The sequence below is a fragment of the Tauraco erythrolophus genome, chromosome 5 (assembly GCF_009769465.1).
Source record: "Tauraco erythrolophus isolate bTauEry1 chromosome 5, bTauEry1.pri, whole genome shotgun sequence".
Classification (NCBI taxonomy): Eukaryota; Metazoa; Chordata; class Aves; order Musophagiformes; family Musophagidae; genus Tauraco; species Tauraco erythrolophus.
Window position 1 is genome coordinate 59,539,384 of NC_141469.1, and position 13,785 is coordinate 59,553,168.

Here is a 13,785-nt window from a genome sequence, read left to right on the forward strand (position 1 = left end):
CATTATAGTTCTCAAATGGCTGTGGTGTAAAAAAAAATCACATTTTACAAACCACAATATTACATTAAACAATGAAATACATAAAATGCTGAAGAGACTAAAACACAATCAGCCTAATTTTCATTTAGCAATGGATAAAAAAACCTGCTAATTTACACAGAAGACCAGATGTCCGCAAAAACAGTCCTTCAATTCAGTGGCGAACCAGGAAAACACCTAAACCTAAGAACTGTATACTCTAATGATTCTTTACAGCTTAAAAACTACAAGCAATATTTTTCCTTGTCTTGCAAATACAAAAAATACCAAATCAAGCAAGCAAACCCAGAAAAATTTATTTTTTATAAAAATCCCATTACTCTGGGTCAGACTAAGACCTTGGAACCTCCCTGAAGATGTGTTTCTTTAATGGAAATGCCAACACCATATGCTACACTGCTAGCAGAAATTGTTTTAATAGAAGATATCTTCTCTGCTCCTCTTTTCCATTTCCAAATTGAGCCCAAGAGGCCTAAGATGAGTCTGTTGATCAGGTTTCTTGCCAACTAGCATTTTCAACTTGGTGTGGATTTTCAGACTGACAGTATCATTTTGTGGCTCCCGTATTTTTCTACTTCTGTTGTACTTTATCACTTGAAGTAAGTGCACTGGCTGGATACTTATCAAGGCCCGACTTCCCTAGAGGGCTGCAAAATACAATTTCCATGTTCATTGTTGATAGCCTAAATACAGCACACATGAAACAAAAAGAATGGGCTTCTTAATGTAGTAAATAAGATGTCCATAAAACAGTGGCTCTAGGGGCTGGATTAGAGGAATAAACAAAAAAGATCTTACCTCAGTGGATTTAGATAATTTCTGAAAGATTTAGTGCAAAGAACCTGAGCTAACAATAGAATTTGCAGAAATTTTCTGTGCCTGAAGGTCTGCAAAACATCTTGCTACATGCTAATACCTACTTCACAATATTCTGCAGTGTTACCTCTTTTAAAAACACGTAATTTGGGAGATTTTTAAAAAATCCTTACAACAGGTTAAAAAAACCCCAAAACAAACAGTAAAAATGTCATAGTGGTAGGGTTTTGCTATGAAACTTAGAGCTATTGAAAACGTGAAACACAGCACATTTCCCCAGTTTTTGGAAAAGCATTTAACAGAAGGTACCGTTCAAATTAAATTTAGGATAAGCTTCTGTCCTTTGCTAAAGATGTTCAGTTAGTCATTTTGATGCTCCAATTTGGATTAAGTTAAAGGAATACAGAAAGAATTTTAAGCTTGAATTACTGGAACATAGCTAAACTATATTGTATTTTGAAAGTGACATTACTAATATCAGAACATAACTATTTCTCTTTCATTCTTGCAGTAACTTTCTGTTGCATCTTTACTTTTCAGTGAGTCAAAACTTCTAGTAGTTGTGGCCAGACACCAGATGACTGCACACAGAACAGGGACAGAGAAACATTCTGTAAAGATTACATGGGTTCCCTACGTGCCTTCACCTCAAGGTTGAAAATCAAATAATCAATACAAACTCTTCAGCTTTCTATCTTATCTCAGATCTATCTTCAGCAACACTGTGACCCAAAGTCATGGGCACAGAACTAGTTCAATATTGACCCACATGGAAAAATGACATTTGCTGAATCATGAATATTAACTTTTGTACCAGCAAATTCTTTGGGAAAATCCCACCAGCATTCCATCATACATGAAGTAATTTAGTTTTTAGAGTTAATCTGTCTGATATTACAGCTATGGACAACAGTCATGAGACAGATCATCAATAGCATAAGTTAATTTACGAAATACAAAAATTTTGCCTTTCAGGATCTTTTCATATTCTGTTCTGCACTGCCTTTGGTATAGGAGGACCAGTGAGTACATAGCAACGTCTTTGTTGGTGTACAGATGAAGAAATAAAAACTTCAAAATTCCTGGAACCAAAATATCTTCCACTGGTATCTTGGTTTCAGAAAAATAACCTGGATCTTCCCCACTGCCAGCAGCTATGCTACATGTAAGAAACTGTTTCCAATAGTTTGTAAAAATGTGGACTTTCCTAAATACAGTTATGAAAACTATGAGGGGTGTTTCCAGTAGTGGTTCTGTAATCATTTTTCTCAGTACCCCTAGGAGTTGTTTCACACTTACTATTTTTAAACACATTTAAGAAAACTCATTTTCCTATTGCTATATTAAGTGAATGTAATTTTTAACCACAATAACAATAAAACTATCATGGAAACACTGAGTGTACTGTCCAGTGCAACCAGCTCAGCAACTGTGCCAAGGATTTTCATTCTGAGTTACCTCTTTCAATTCAAGAATTACACACCTATTTTGCAGATGAAAGATTTAATCATTCTGCTCAAATCCTGTTAATACTGAGGATTTTAGGTGTTTCATTACCTTATTAGACTCTAAAACAGCAATGCCTATCTTATTTCAGGAACCTGATTTGCTTGAACTGTGAGGTAACAGACTTTCAGGCTCTCTTATGACACAATCACGAAACTCTCATTGAGCTTTCATCACCATTTTTCACTTCCTATCTTATTTACTTAGGGTCACTAATATAAGTATTATCTCAGTTTGTAATAATTTTTAATTCTTCTTCCTTGAATATCAATTCTACATTAGTAAATAACTCAAATATCTATATTCTCTGACTATCAGAAGTGCTGGGAGAAGAAATCTGCTTGTAACTGCAGGACAGAGAATTAAGTCTAGTACAATCACTCAAAACTTTGACCCTCAAACCAAAATTGCTGATCTTCTCTGAGTTTCCTTTTGAGAAAATTGGCGTGATGTAATTGTGATCATTTGACCACTTGGAGGTTTCTATTACACTTTCAAATTTCTCTTAGATGGTTTAGAAAAATTTTGTTACATTATAAATTGAACTAAAACTAGACATACTTGTGGATAAATTGTGATTTACCCATTCCTATTTCTGATTCTGATTAAACATTGCTTCTTCAGCTGCTTGAGATTTAAACCATTCCTAGTACACTTTCTTTTACTTCTCATGATGGCAACTTAGCATTATGTCCTTAAATGCTCTTGCAAAATCTGTCACCTTAAATATAATGAATTATAAATAGCTACTTAATCGTGTTATGCCATTAAAACCAAATTACTAGAAAAAAGATGAAATATGCTAGTTTTCTTTTCTAGTCACCTTGTTCTTTGGGATTTTTTTTATATGCTACATTTACATTTATAGTGGTCTTTCGGGAATCTAGTTCTGTTGTATCAGGATTTGACAAATGGAAGAGAAATACTATTTAAAAAATAATAGTTTGGGGGTAGTTATCAGTAACTTAATTTAGAAGGTAAATTAACTGTTACTCTCTTACCGTATGAAATAAAGGAATTGTACTTTACCAACTTACTTCCAGACATAGTAATTTCCTCTGCAATCCTTAATAAAAAATAAAGGATTTTTTTTTCCACATTTTTAGAAAGACAATACTTTCCTAAATTATCATTATATCTGTGCAGCAGTAGTAAGAGATTGCAAATATAACTAATACATCTGATTAAAATACCCAGAAATGTAGAAAAATAGGGGAAGGTGCATCATGTACATCAAATTTAAAATCATACGTAGAAAAGGAACGCCCTCCAAAGGCTTCAATGTCCATCCAAAATATTTTTTAGAAGCAGATTCTTTGCAGAAATTAAAACATGTCTTTTTTCCCTCCTTTCTTCCTTCTTTCACTCAGTGACAAAATGTTCTCAGCATAAAACCTATCCTCTGATTAGAAAAAGGCTGTGATACCTCTGCAGGTTTCCTACAGCACAGCCTTACCAAAGCCCATAACTGATCCAGCGGCATTTGTCATCTCTGCAGTATACTTGCTGTAATTCCCCTCCTCTGGCTTTTCTTTCAAACCAGATCACAAACAATCTTTGAACAAAATGAGAAAACCAAACCATTGTAACTGAGGAAAAACGATACGAGTATTAAGTGCTATATATAATTACTTTGATTGCTTTCCTCGAGTCATTTAAAAATATTATTTATTCTGCAGAAATGGCCTTTGAATTTTTGTTGCTGATTTTTATTTAATGCAATCATTCAACAACCAGTTTTTACCTCTTAAAATCCCCACAAAAATATTTCTGACAAGTATTTTCGAGATGGTTTTGTTAGATGTCTAGATGACTTTTTCTTTTGAACGTTTATTGATTCTACAGAATTTAATCGGGGAAAAACTTTGCTCTGACATTGACTGTTTTATCCATAGATGTATCTTTTATTATAAAAGCCAACAACAATTTTACCACTAGCAAAGAATCTAGTCCACACTTAGCATAGAATTTATTCTTGATTTGGGAAAGTCATAGTAATATAAGGAGCAGATTTAAATCTGGCCCAAACAAACCATCAGAAGTCCTGAATTCTGAGATTTTAAACAGTGAATTTGCACCGTGAGTCCTCCCAGACCCATCTCTAACTGAAATACTGTTTTGTGCTTGTTTGTTCATTTTAAAACTTAAACTACTTTATATAGCTCCTTTTCTCAAACATAATACCAAAAATTATTGGGGGGACCAGTGGAATATATTAAAGTAGTCATCTTCCAAGGCAAGAGAAGAAAATTACTAAAGGAAAGAAAAAATTGAGGACATAACTATTATATCTAATAATAAATTCCAGTTCTAACATAAATAGTAGGGATTCCAGTTCTAACATAAATAGTAGGGAAACACTAAAAATTAGCGTCAAAAAGGAACTGATAAAGCTATCTAACTAAATTAATGTATTTATATATGAATGACATAAAAAACAGGCATAACCGCTTCTTTTTCACTAAAAAACTGCCAAAAAAGAAAAATACTCTATCATAAGTGGAAGGATGTTTTTTTTTTTTTCATTATCAGTACTGTTGTAAAAAGATAAAGTGAACAAAACCAAAAAATGTAGCTAACCCACAAATTTGTTTCAAATGCCCACACAAGAGAGAGAAAATCTGACTTGACTCAGCTTCTTTTTCTCCATTATCACCATTTTGTTATCGTTCTAATGATTCATTTCCTCTCTCTAAATTGAGGTGTCCTTACATATTCTTAGTATTTCAGAGAAGAAACTACAATGCAAGTGAACACTATTTTGGGTTGCATTTTCTTTTTGGTAGTTTGTGAATGTTTAAGACAAATAGTTACTTGTGTTTCAGAGCAATGAAGACAACACGAAAGGGCAAGACGCATGTAACAAAATACCAGCAGTACTCATGTGAAACATCCAAGCTGATGTAACAGTTCTGAATAAAATTCAAGTTCAAAACTTTCTGAAATGTGGGTCCCATGATTTTTCTGATACCAGTTATATCTAACCCTGTCTTAAAAGCAATGACATCATTTTAGAGGACAAAAAGTTAAGATATTTCAATACGAATAGGATAAAAGATTACTTGAAATTGCACTTAGATTAACATGTCTACACTGTACAAGATAATAACACAAAAATTAAATTCGGTATGTTATTGTAAGATTGGCCACTAGATCTTTCATAAAGAGAGATGTGTCCTAGAGAGAAAAAGATGAATGCAAATAAACTTATTTCTTGAAAAAGAGCTGTTAATTTATTACTTTAAATAGACAGTTTGGATATACAGGGTATAAAAATATTAAATATTAATCTGACTACCCAAATTATAATTTCATTTCAATTTTATGTCACTAATATAATTAATTCACATGCAATACAGTTATTTTCAGGGAGAAAATAGTAGAATTAATAATCTATAATCAATATATCTATATTTTGAAATACATAACACATAAAATCTAAGTTCCTTAAGTAATAAGTCATTACATCAAGCCACACTAAACGTGTAATCAAAGCACTCTTCCAACTAGTTACTGCTTATAAATCTCTCGTTAAGAATGGTAATAAGTATGTTTTCCATTACATTTTTGCATCCTTGTTTCAGACTTGCTTTTACCTGCATGGGAAATAAACAGCTTTCCCATAAATTGCCTCTTAAGATAATTATTCAATATATCCCTGAAGTAGTCCATACAAGTAAAAGAAGACCTGCAAATAGCAAGTCTAGAGCAGACCAATTGTGATAAGCACAACCAAGCGTATGCAAGAAATTGAAAAGAAACGCTGCGTTATTACTGACCCTCCTTCTAAATAGCAACTTGGCTTTATAATATTATTTTACTTCAACAAAGTTATTTCACTTTAATTGCAATGTTACTTCACTTCAGCTGAAAAAATGAAAGCAAAACACACCAAGAAATACAGCTAATTATAGCAATAACTGAAATTTTTCCAATGTGTTAAAATTTCTATCTTCGTTTCACTTCACAAAATATATGCTTAGGTGACTACTCATTATTGATAACATATAACTCAATAATATTGGAAGTTGAAATGATTTGTATATGTAATTCTGTTTTGGAATTATGTATTCTATTTTAGAATCGCTTGTGAAATGAAGATAGATGGTCAGACACATTTGTAACAGACTGTAAAGGAGATTTTAATTTAGACTAGAAAGAAGGAAAGTAATATCAATATTTATTGAGGTAATCTATATAGTTACATCAATTGTTTCACCAAATGTTCCCATAGTACAAGAGTAAATGATCCCCAGTGCAATTAAAGAAAAGAATTTTAGGGTTACCTCTCAGACAAGTAAAGTAGCTAAACTAACCAGAAAAAGCACTAACTTTTTTCAAAGTCTTAAAATATATTTCAGCTTAAAAAGAGCCCCCAAATGTTTAAAAGCAAAGAAACTTAAAACACTGAATTAGAATTTATGAAGGAGAAATAGGAACAGGAAAGATACCGCTTCTGCCTGAGGTGCAAAGACCACATCAGATGCAAAGGACTAAGAAAGAAAACTGCTGGGTTTTGGATACCTCTAAAAAGAGAATTTTAACAAAGCAGAGCCTTTGCTCTGTTTCCCATAGGTTGTAGGTTTAGAAAAAAAGTAGTAAAAGGAGGAAGAATCACTGTTCCTTATGACAGGCAACAAGGACTTAATATGGCCTCTCATTATTCCATATCCCACTATGATATCCAAATTTCTTCTCTCCAACTATAATAGCAAATCAGATAGAAGAGTTTCTGGCAATTCCAATTCTATTCACTCAAAATATCTCCTTTAATCCAAGTTTTGACCTCTGTAAAGATTTTAAGAGAGACTGTTCTGTCCCATCCTGATGTATTCTGCAGACTGAAGCAAATACTTCAGAACTGAGAGTTTCATTTCAATTTACAGCTCCTTACTTCACAAAAATACTACATGGTAAGAGTGTGTGGCTGTATATATAAAACCACTAGCTATAGATGAACTATATACAACAAGAGAGAACGCATGCATACCTGTGTTTCTGTGTGTACATGACTTAATATTGCTTAATTAGTTTGGAAAACAGCCTATATGGTTGCATCAACAGCACACGTTTCACTGGTGAATTTAAAAGATAGTTTTTTTAGAAGACAAAAAACATCGTATCGGTCACTCATTTTGCAATTAAAATTTCAGCTACCACTCCTTATCCTCAGCCTTCTGCCTTCTTATGTAAGCAATACAGTAATGACAGTTTGGTTGCACCTTGAATTATTACCGTGTATGTAGGTTGCTTCTCTTTAAGTTATAAAAGCAGCTGGGAGGCAACAAGAAAAGACTTAAGATTTGAGAGTGGACAATTGACAAGAGGATGATGTGAAACTCTGAGAGAGAAAAAGCACATAAAATTCCATTTAGAAAAAAATCCACAACTAAACAATGCATTGATAGAATTGAAAGACACAAAACCCCCAATTCTTCTCATTCTGTCATTCTTTTACTGCGGGAAAGCAGCATATTTCTGACTCTCAGCTACAGTGAAAAAGGATGGTGGCTGTGCACACAAAAAGGACAATGAAGCCCATGTGACTATTCCATCTTCCTGCAGTCCACTATCTTTGCTGCTTGATAAGGTGATGACTGCAGCTGCAACACTAAATACACTTGCTCCAAAGAGACTCTCCTGATAGGGAGAGAAACTTAGGGGAAATAAAACAGTGGAGCATATCCATAAACCTATGATAAACTTCAGACAATATTCAGAAGGGGATGCACTTAAATGTCCTGACAGGCACTTCTGGTAGGGTCTTAAAAGCCCTTCTGATCATCTACGCAAATTGGTCCATGTTCCTTTCTGGCCCTAGCAGCAGATAGGCCAAACAGAGATTACCTTTCTCTTTCATCTGAGCTAAGAAGCTAAGAATTAAATGCACTGATGTACAGTATCACAGCATCTGCATATCAGCCTATTCCAGGAGCCAGCATCACTATGCGTAAGATAGCAGAGAAGGCATTTATTTTGACATTGAAATCCTCTCGTTCCCAGTACACAGCACAAATGATTGAATTGATATAAAAATATTGAGTATATGTCCAGATGATAAATGTTACTGTATGATGAAGAACAGAAGAAAAGGCACAACTACTGCTATAGGAGACAGTGCCAAAGCAGTCTTCACATGATAGTCCAGTGCCAGTGGAGAGCAGGATGATGCAATTTTGTACCTCTTTAGCTTCAGCTTAGTCAGATGAAATGGTGTCAAGAGGATTGCCTCATTCATCACAGTGACTGCATGGCTCTGGAAAGCTCAAGTCTTACAGCATGGTGTAAGGAAAGGAAGAAAGAATGCAGGCATTTAATCAGAACTGATCCTTTTCATACACTTCTGGCAGCCTTTTGCATCATCAAGGCCTGAAAGATCAATGGTGTTCGGCTGAACTAGAGCAGCTGTCTGGTTCTGATGTCAGAAGAGACCTCTGTGGCTGCTAAAGCAAAAAACTCTAGAGCTTGACTCCCTGCTTGTCTTGCTTGACACTTGGACCACAGGCAGGATTTTGGCCGTGGGACTCTGAGGCAGCACAAACACCCGCAACATGGGCTGAAACAGGATGTGTGTTGACCCAAACTGCACAAGTCCAAAAAGGCCTTTACTGAAGTAGCTGAATGTCAATGAGGAAGGAAAGGTAGCTGAACAGCAAGACAGAAGAGAATTAGAATGATTCTGTCTCAGTAGGATAGGCAAACGGTGAGAAAGAAGCTGAAGTGGTGGTGATGTTCCATTTTGTACGCCAAACCCTGAGCGAACAGAAAGACCAGGTTAGAGAAAGTCCTCTGTGGATACTAAAAGGGAAATCCTCTTTGTTTCAAGCTGTGAGGCATAAACGTAGACCTCTCTAAGAATGTGTATGAGACAGACTTGGAGAACATGCAGTATGTATCTTTACGTGTACCCATAAAGAAGTACCCACATATGAGATACAAAATACCTCTTACTCTGTTAGTTTCTATAAATATTTAGATACAAGACCCAAGCAAACCAAGAGACTACCCCAAACTTCACAGCATGTTTTAAAATACTTTTATAATCTCTAACTGTAAAGAGAAAAAAACTTAGATGATTGATGCAAGTTGGCATTATTATTATTACAAGAGAACAGCAGCTTATCAATACATATTAACTATGAATAAATGTTCATTTTTCATGTCTTGAAAATGTCTATAAACAGTGACAGAATAATTGACTATTAAACTGTAGGTAATATAGGATGTGCCTTACAGGTACAATAAAACCTCAAAATCATTGTGTTATCAATTCACTGATTTACACACTTAAAAACCTATTTGTTCATAATTACACCACTATCAATTTTTTTAATACATATACTAGCACGTATGACTTCTTGTCAAACTTAACTAAGCAATCCTTCCTGTTTTTTGGTTTTTAAGGAATGTACATCTGTGCAGGCTTACATGAAAAACTGGCAGCACAGGACACAAGAAGAATTGCCACACAAAGGCTGTCATAAAAAGACTTCTGTTGTGTCTTTTATTCTCAGAAACAAATCAAGTTTATTTCAGACTAAACCCTAGAAAAGTTTTCAACAATCTTCACCTTCTAGTAATTTGATTAAATCTATGTTAAAAGCCACTCAAAAAGCTGTTTATTTGCCACTATAAACTTAATCAAGACAGACAGCTTGCCAGTGTAGCTGATGAAACGCAATATGCGGAAAGAACTGCAGCTGACTGAATCACCATGCCATAAAATAGAAGTTGTTCAAAGTAAGAATTTTGTTTTAATTACACTTCTTTCAAAAGATGTATAACGTTAACCCTGATAATTCAGTTCTCAAGGGAAAATAATAATTGTGGGATGTAATAGGGATATTAATTCCTATTGTCTTGCCCGCAGGGATGAAGTGCCAAGTTTATAACGAACATACACTAACTTTTGGAATGTGAGAGATAAACCAGTCTATATGAACAGTTACAGGCTTGTCTACAGGATATGGGGTGGATGGGGCAGTACTCTGGCACAGGGTTGAGACTAGGAAAACTTTTTTTACCTTCATATAACACCCCTATTGCTCACCTGCAGACGGCTGCGCTGGGGCGAGTGCATGGAGAACCTTCCAGAAGGGCAGCGAAGAGCTCTGGCACAGCAGCCACTGGCAGCCAGTGCCACAGGAATTCCAGCCAATCAGAACTGCCCATTCCCTACCCAATCCTGCAGCTGTGGGGGCACCTGGCAGAGACGCCCTGAGAGGGTGGGAGAGGCCACCGGGTGCTCAGGGCCAGCGCCGGGGCGGCATTGCTGAAGACTGACACCTTAAACCTGCAGAGGCTCCAACAGCCTGTGACTAACTCCGGGCTTGAAGAGTTTTAGCGGGAGGCTCAGTAGATGGCAAACCAACTCTTCTACTTAAAAACTATAGGAGAAAGCCCTAGGTCTCAGACGACAGGGCAGTCCCCGTCACAACGCTGTAAGCAGCCGGGCACGTGGGGCTCGCGGTCTGCCCAGAGCGAGCGCTGCCATGTACGCTGACAGGAAACCAGACAGGCTGCCACCTGAAACTTCCTACTTTTCCACAGAAACGTATGGCAACTGACATGCCTCCTTGAAGTATTTCATGTCTGATGAACGAGCACGTGCATATCAAAGAATGGCACTTCACTGGAAGCTGACCTCCTTGAAGTTGAAAATGCCATTTGGAAACCCTAAGAGAAAAGCATCTGCTAGGCAACAACATGTATATAAAACAATCTACTTTCTGGCTATTATTCTAACATTAGGAAATTTTATTCTGTTGCTTCCCTCCCCTACCTCCTGTTTTGTTTCACAGAAAAAACGAGGAGCTATTTGTGACAATTCTAAAGTCAGTGCCAGTTTCTTTCCTTGAAAGACAAGAAGTGAAAGAACGCACGGACGAAAGCTGATTGATGTTTAAATTGTATTTGCAATACTGCATCGCAAGAAATGAAGAAGAAAAAGGTGAGCAAAAGCCAGAAATTAGAATTTTCTAAAAGAAGTTCAGAAAATACAGCAGCATATACACCCTTATTGCTATTATATAGTACTGTTCAAAATGAAGAGTAAGCAACATGAAGTAGAGCAAGTCAAGAAAAAAAATGATAGCAGATGAAAAATAGAATGATCGTTCAGTCAAGGACAATAAGTAGCACCTCTGAAAATTTGCTTTCTGTATCTCTCCAAATATGTGGTGAAATCTGAGATCTAAACAAGACCAGGAGCCTAAACCAAAATCTTACATAATAGATTTATCTTCTATAGTCCTTCGCTCTTCTTAATCTCAGAATACCATATTTTTTGAAGGCTTGCATTTTGGCATAAGCTGGCTGTGTTAGATATATGCATGACCATTACAAATAGAAGCAAAGGGTTATTCATTTACAGTCATTTAATTCTCATGCATGTAATTCTAAACACAAACATTTCGTAAAAAACCCTAAATTTAGAATACCTAAACTGAACCCAATCTTCTAAACTAGGGAAAACAGAGAGAGTATGCATAATCAGGCTGAGTTTTTATCAGTGAGTATCAATAGAATCTTTTTGGAGAATATCTGTGTTGCCTTCATAGTGATATGACTGGTTTTCTTCCAAATATTATATAAGAATAGGTGAACTTAAAAACCCTATTAAGCAGGTAATTTTATTTTCTGCTCACTGTACTGAAAATTAAGTAAATTTTAAAACAGAATGAGTAACCAAGTCAGTATCTCTTTTAGCTTTAGTTCTAATATCATGACAGAATGTCAACAGTAGAATTTAAATTCACACATTTTACTTAGTAATCAACCTAAGCCTGTTTCTTATTTTCTGCACGATATTTACTTGATGTGAAATTCTGTTACATATTAATTAATACATAATACTGATTGCAGACTATATATTATGACTATACATGCTGTGTACTACACTGACACACTCATCAGACAGTTCACTCATGAAAAAAACAGTATTTTCAATAATTGTTGCTGGTCAATATTCTGTAAGATGATGTTATTGATCATATATTTCTTTTTGAGATATATGGCTCTAATGTATGTTTTGACATGATGGATTTCTAGACAAACTTTTTTTTTGAGTTTACTAGCTTTTGTAATAAAGATGGGTAAAGACAAATTTTAAGTCTTGGCTATTTAAAATAAAATGTCTTTCTGATACTATATGCCAAAGATCTCAAAAAATGCAAAGGAAAATGAAAGAAAAAGGTGTTTTTTTCCTCTGCCACAAAGCTTTCTTTTTACTTTCTTAATTTTTTTCCAGTCCGAAATCTTTACACACTAGTCATACATTAGATAGAAAACATCTCCTTTTTTATATGTTTTTTAAAATTTCTAAATCATTATAATTGCCCAGCTATATAGATACTGTTGCTATCCTTTATTTCTTTTCTTATGAAGGTTTAGTCGACATCCAAATTTACCCCATGTTGCATGAAAGCCTGCAAATTCTTTAAGATCAAAGAGAATATAAAAATAAATTGTGTCCAGAGATGGGAAACCTTGTCAATAATTTATTCTTGAGACAGGACAAGAAACAGCTCATAAGTAAGTTGTAAACAAAACTAAAAACAAATTCTATAATCATTATTGCCCTATATTTTGGAAAAGGATATTATGGCATTCCTCTGGCCAATAATATATTCTTGCTAACAAGGACAGTACAACCCTAATGATCTGAAACTCATTTATCTGAGAGACATAAGATTTAGTCACATAAATGAATTGTGGATAAACTGGGGTCACTGAGCAAAAGATCCTGCAGAGTCTATAAGCTCCACAGGACAGAAACTCTCTCCTGCAGAGCCTTTCTTCTGAGAAACAAGTAAACTCTGCAGGCTCAAACATTTCTGTACACAATATTTTAAACACAAAACCACAGATGTATTGAAGCAGGCCCAACAGACATGCCAAAATTCAAGATAACTATGATTTGGTTATCACTACTGTGCAGTTATGTGTGTGTGGTGTTTGGTTTGTTTGTTTGTTTTTTGTTTTTTGTTTTTTTTTTAATTATAGTGCTGCTAGCTCATTTTTAGATTTCATTTTACGTATCTTTAAGGATTCCTCTCTGTTTTTTCCCATTTGGAAAATTCTCATTTATGCTAGACTAAAGGGCAAAGGTCTAGAGTAAACTTTTTTATGCAATGCTTTACTCCAAGAAGTAAAAAGAGGCAAGGATCCGTTACAAATTCAGACCTCTGTATTCCCTATTGACTTCTCTGTACAAGGGCCGTAAAAAACAGATCACCTATGACAACAAGCACAAAATCCCAGTCACATCTGTAAATGAATGAAAATGCTTTAGCAACATAAGCAGTATATTACATTATGATATAATGAAAAATTGTTCTATCTTAATAAGAATTATTTTCCTATAATTTCAAAGTATTTATTTTTTAGTGGAAATAAGAGAATTTCCTGCAGGGCATATCTGAA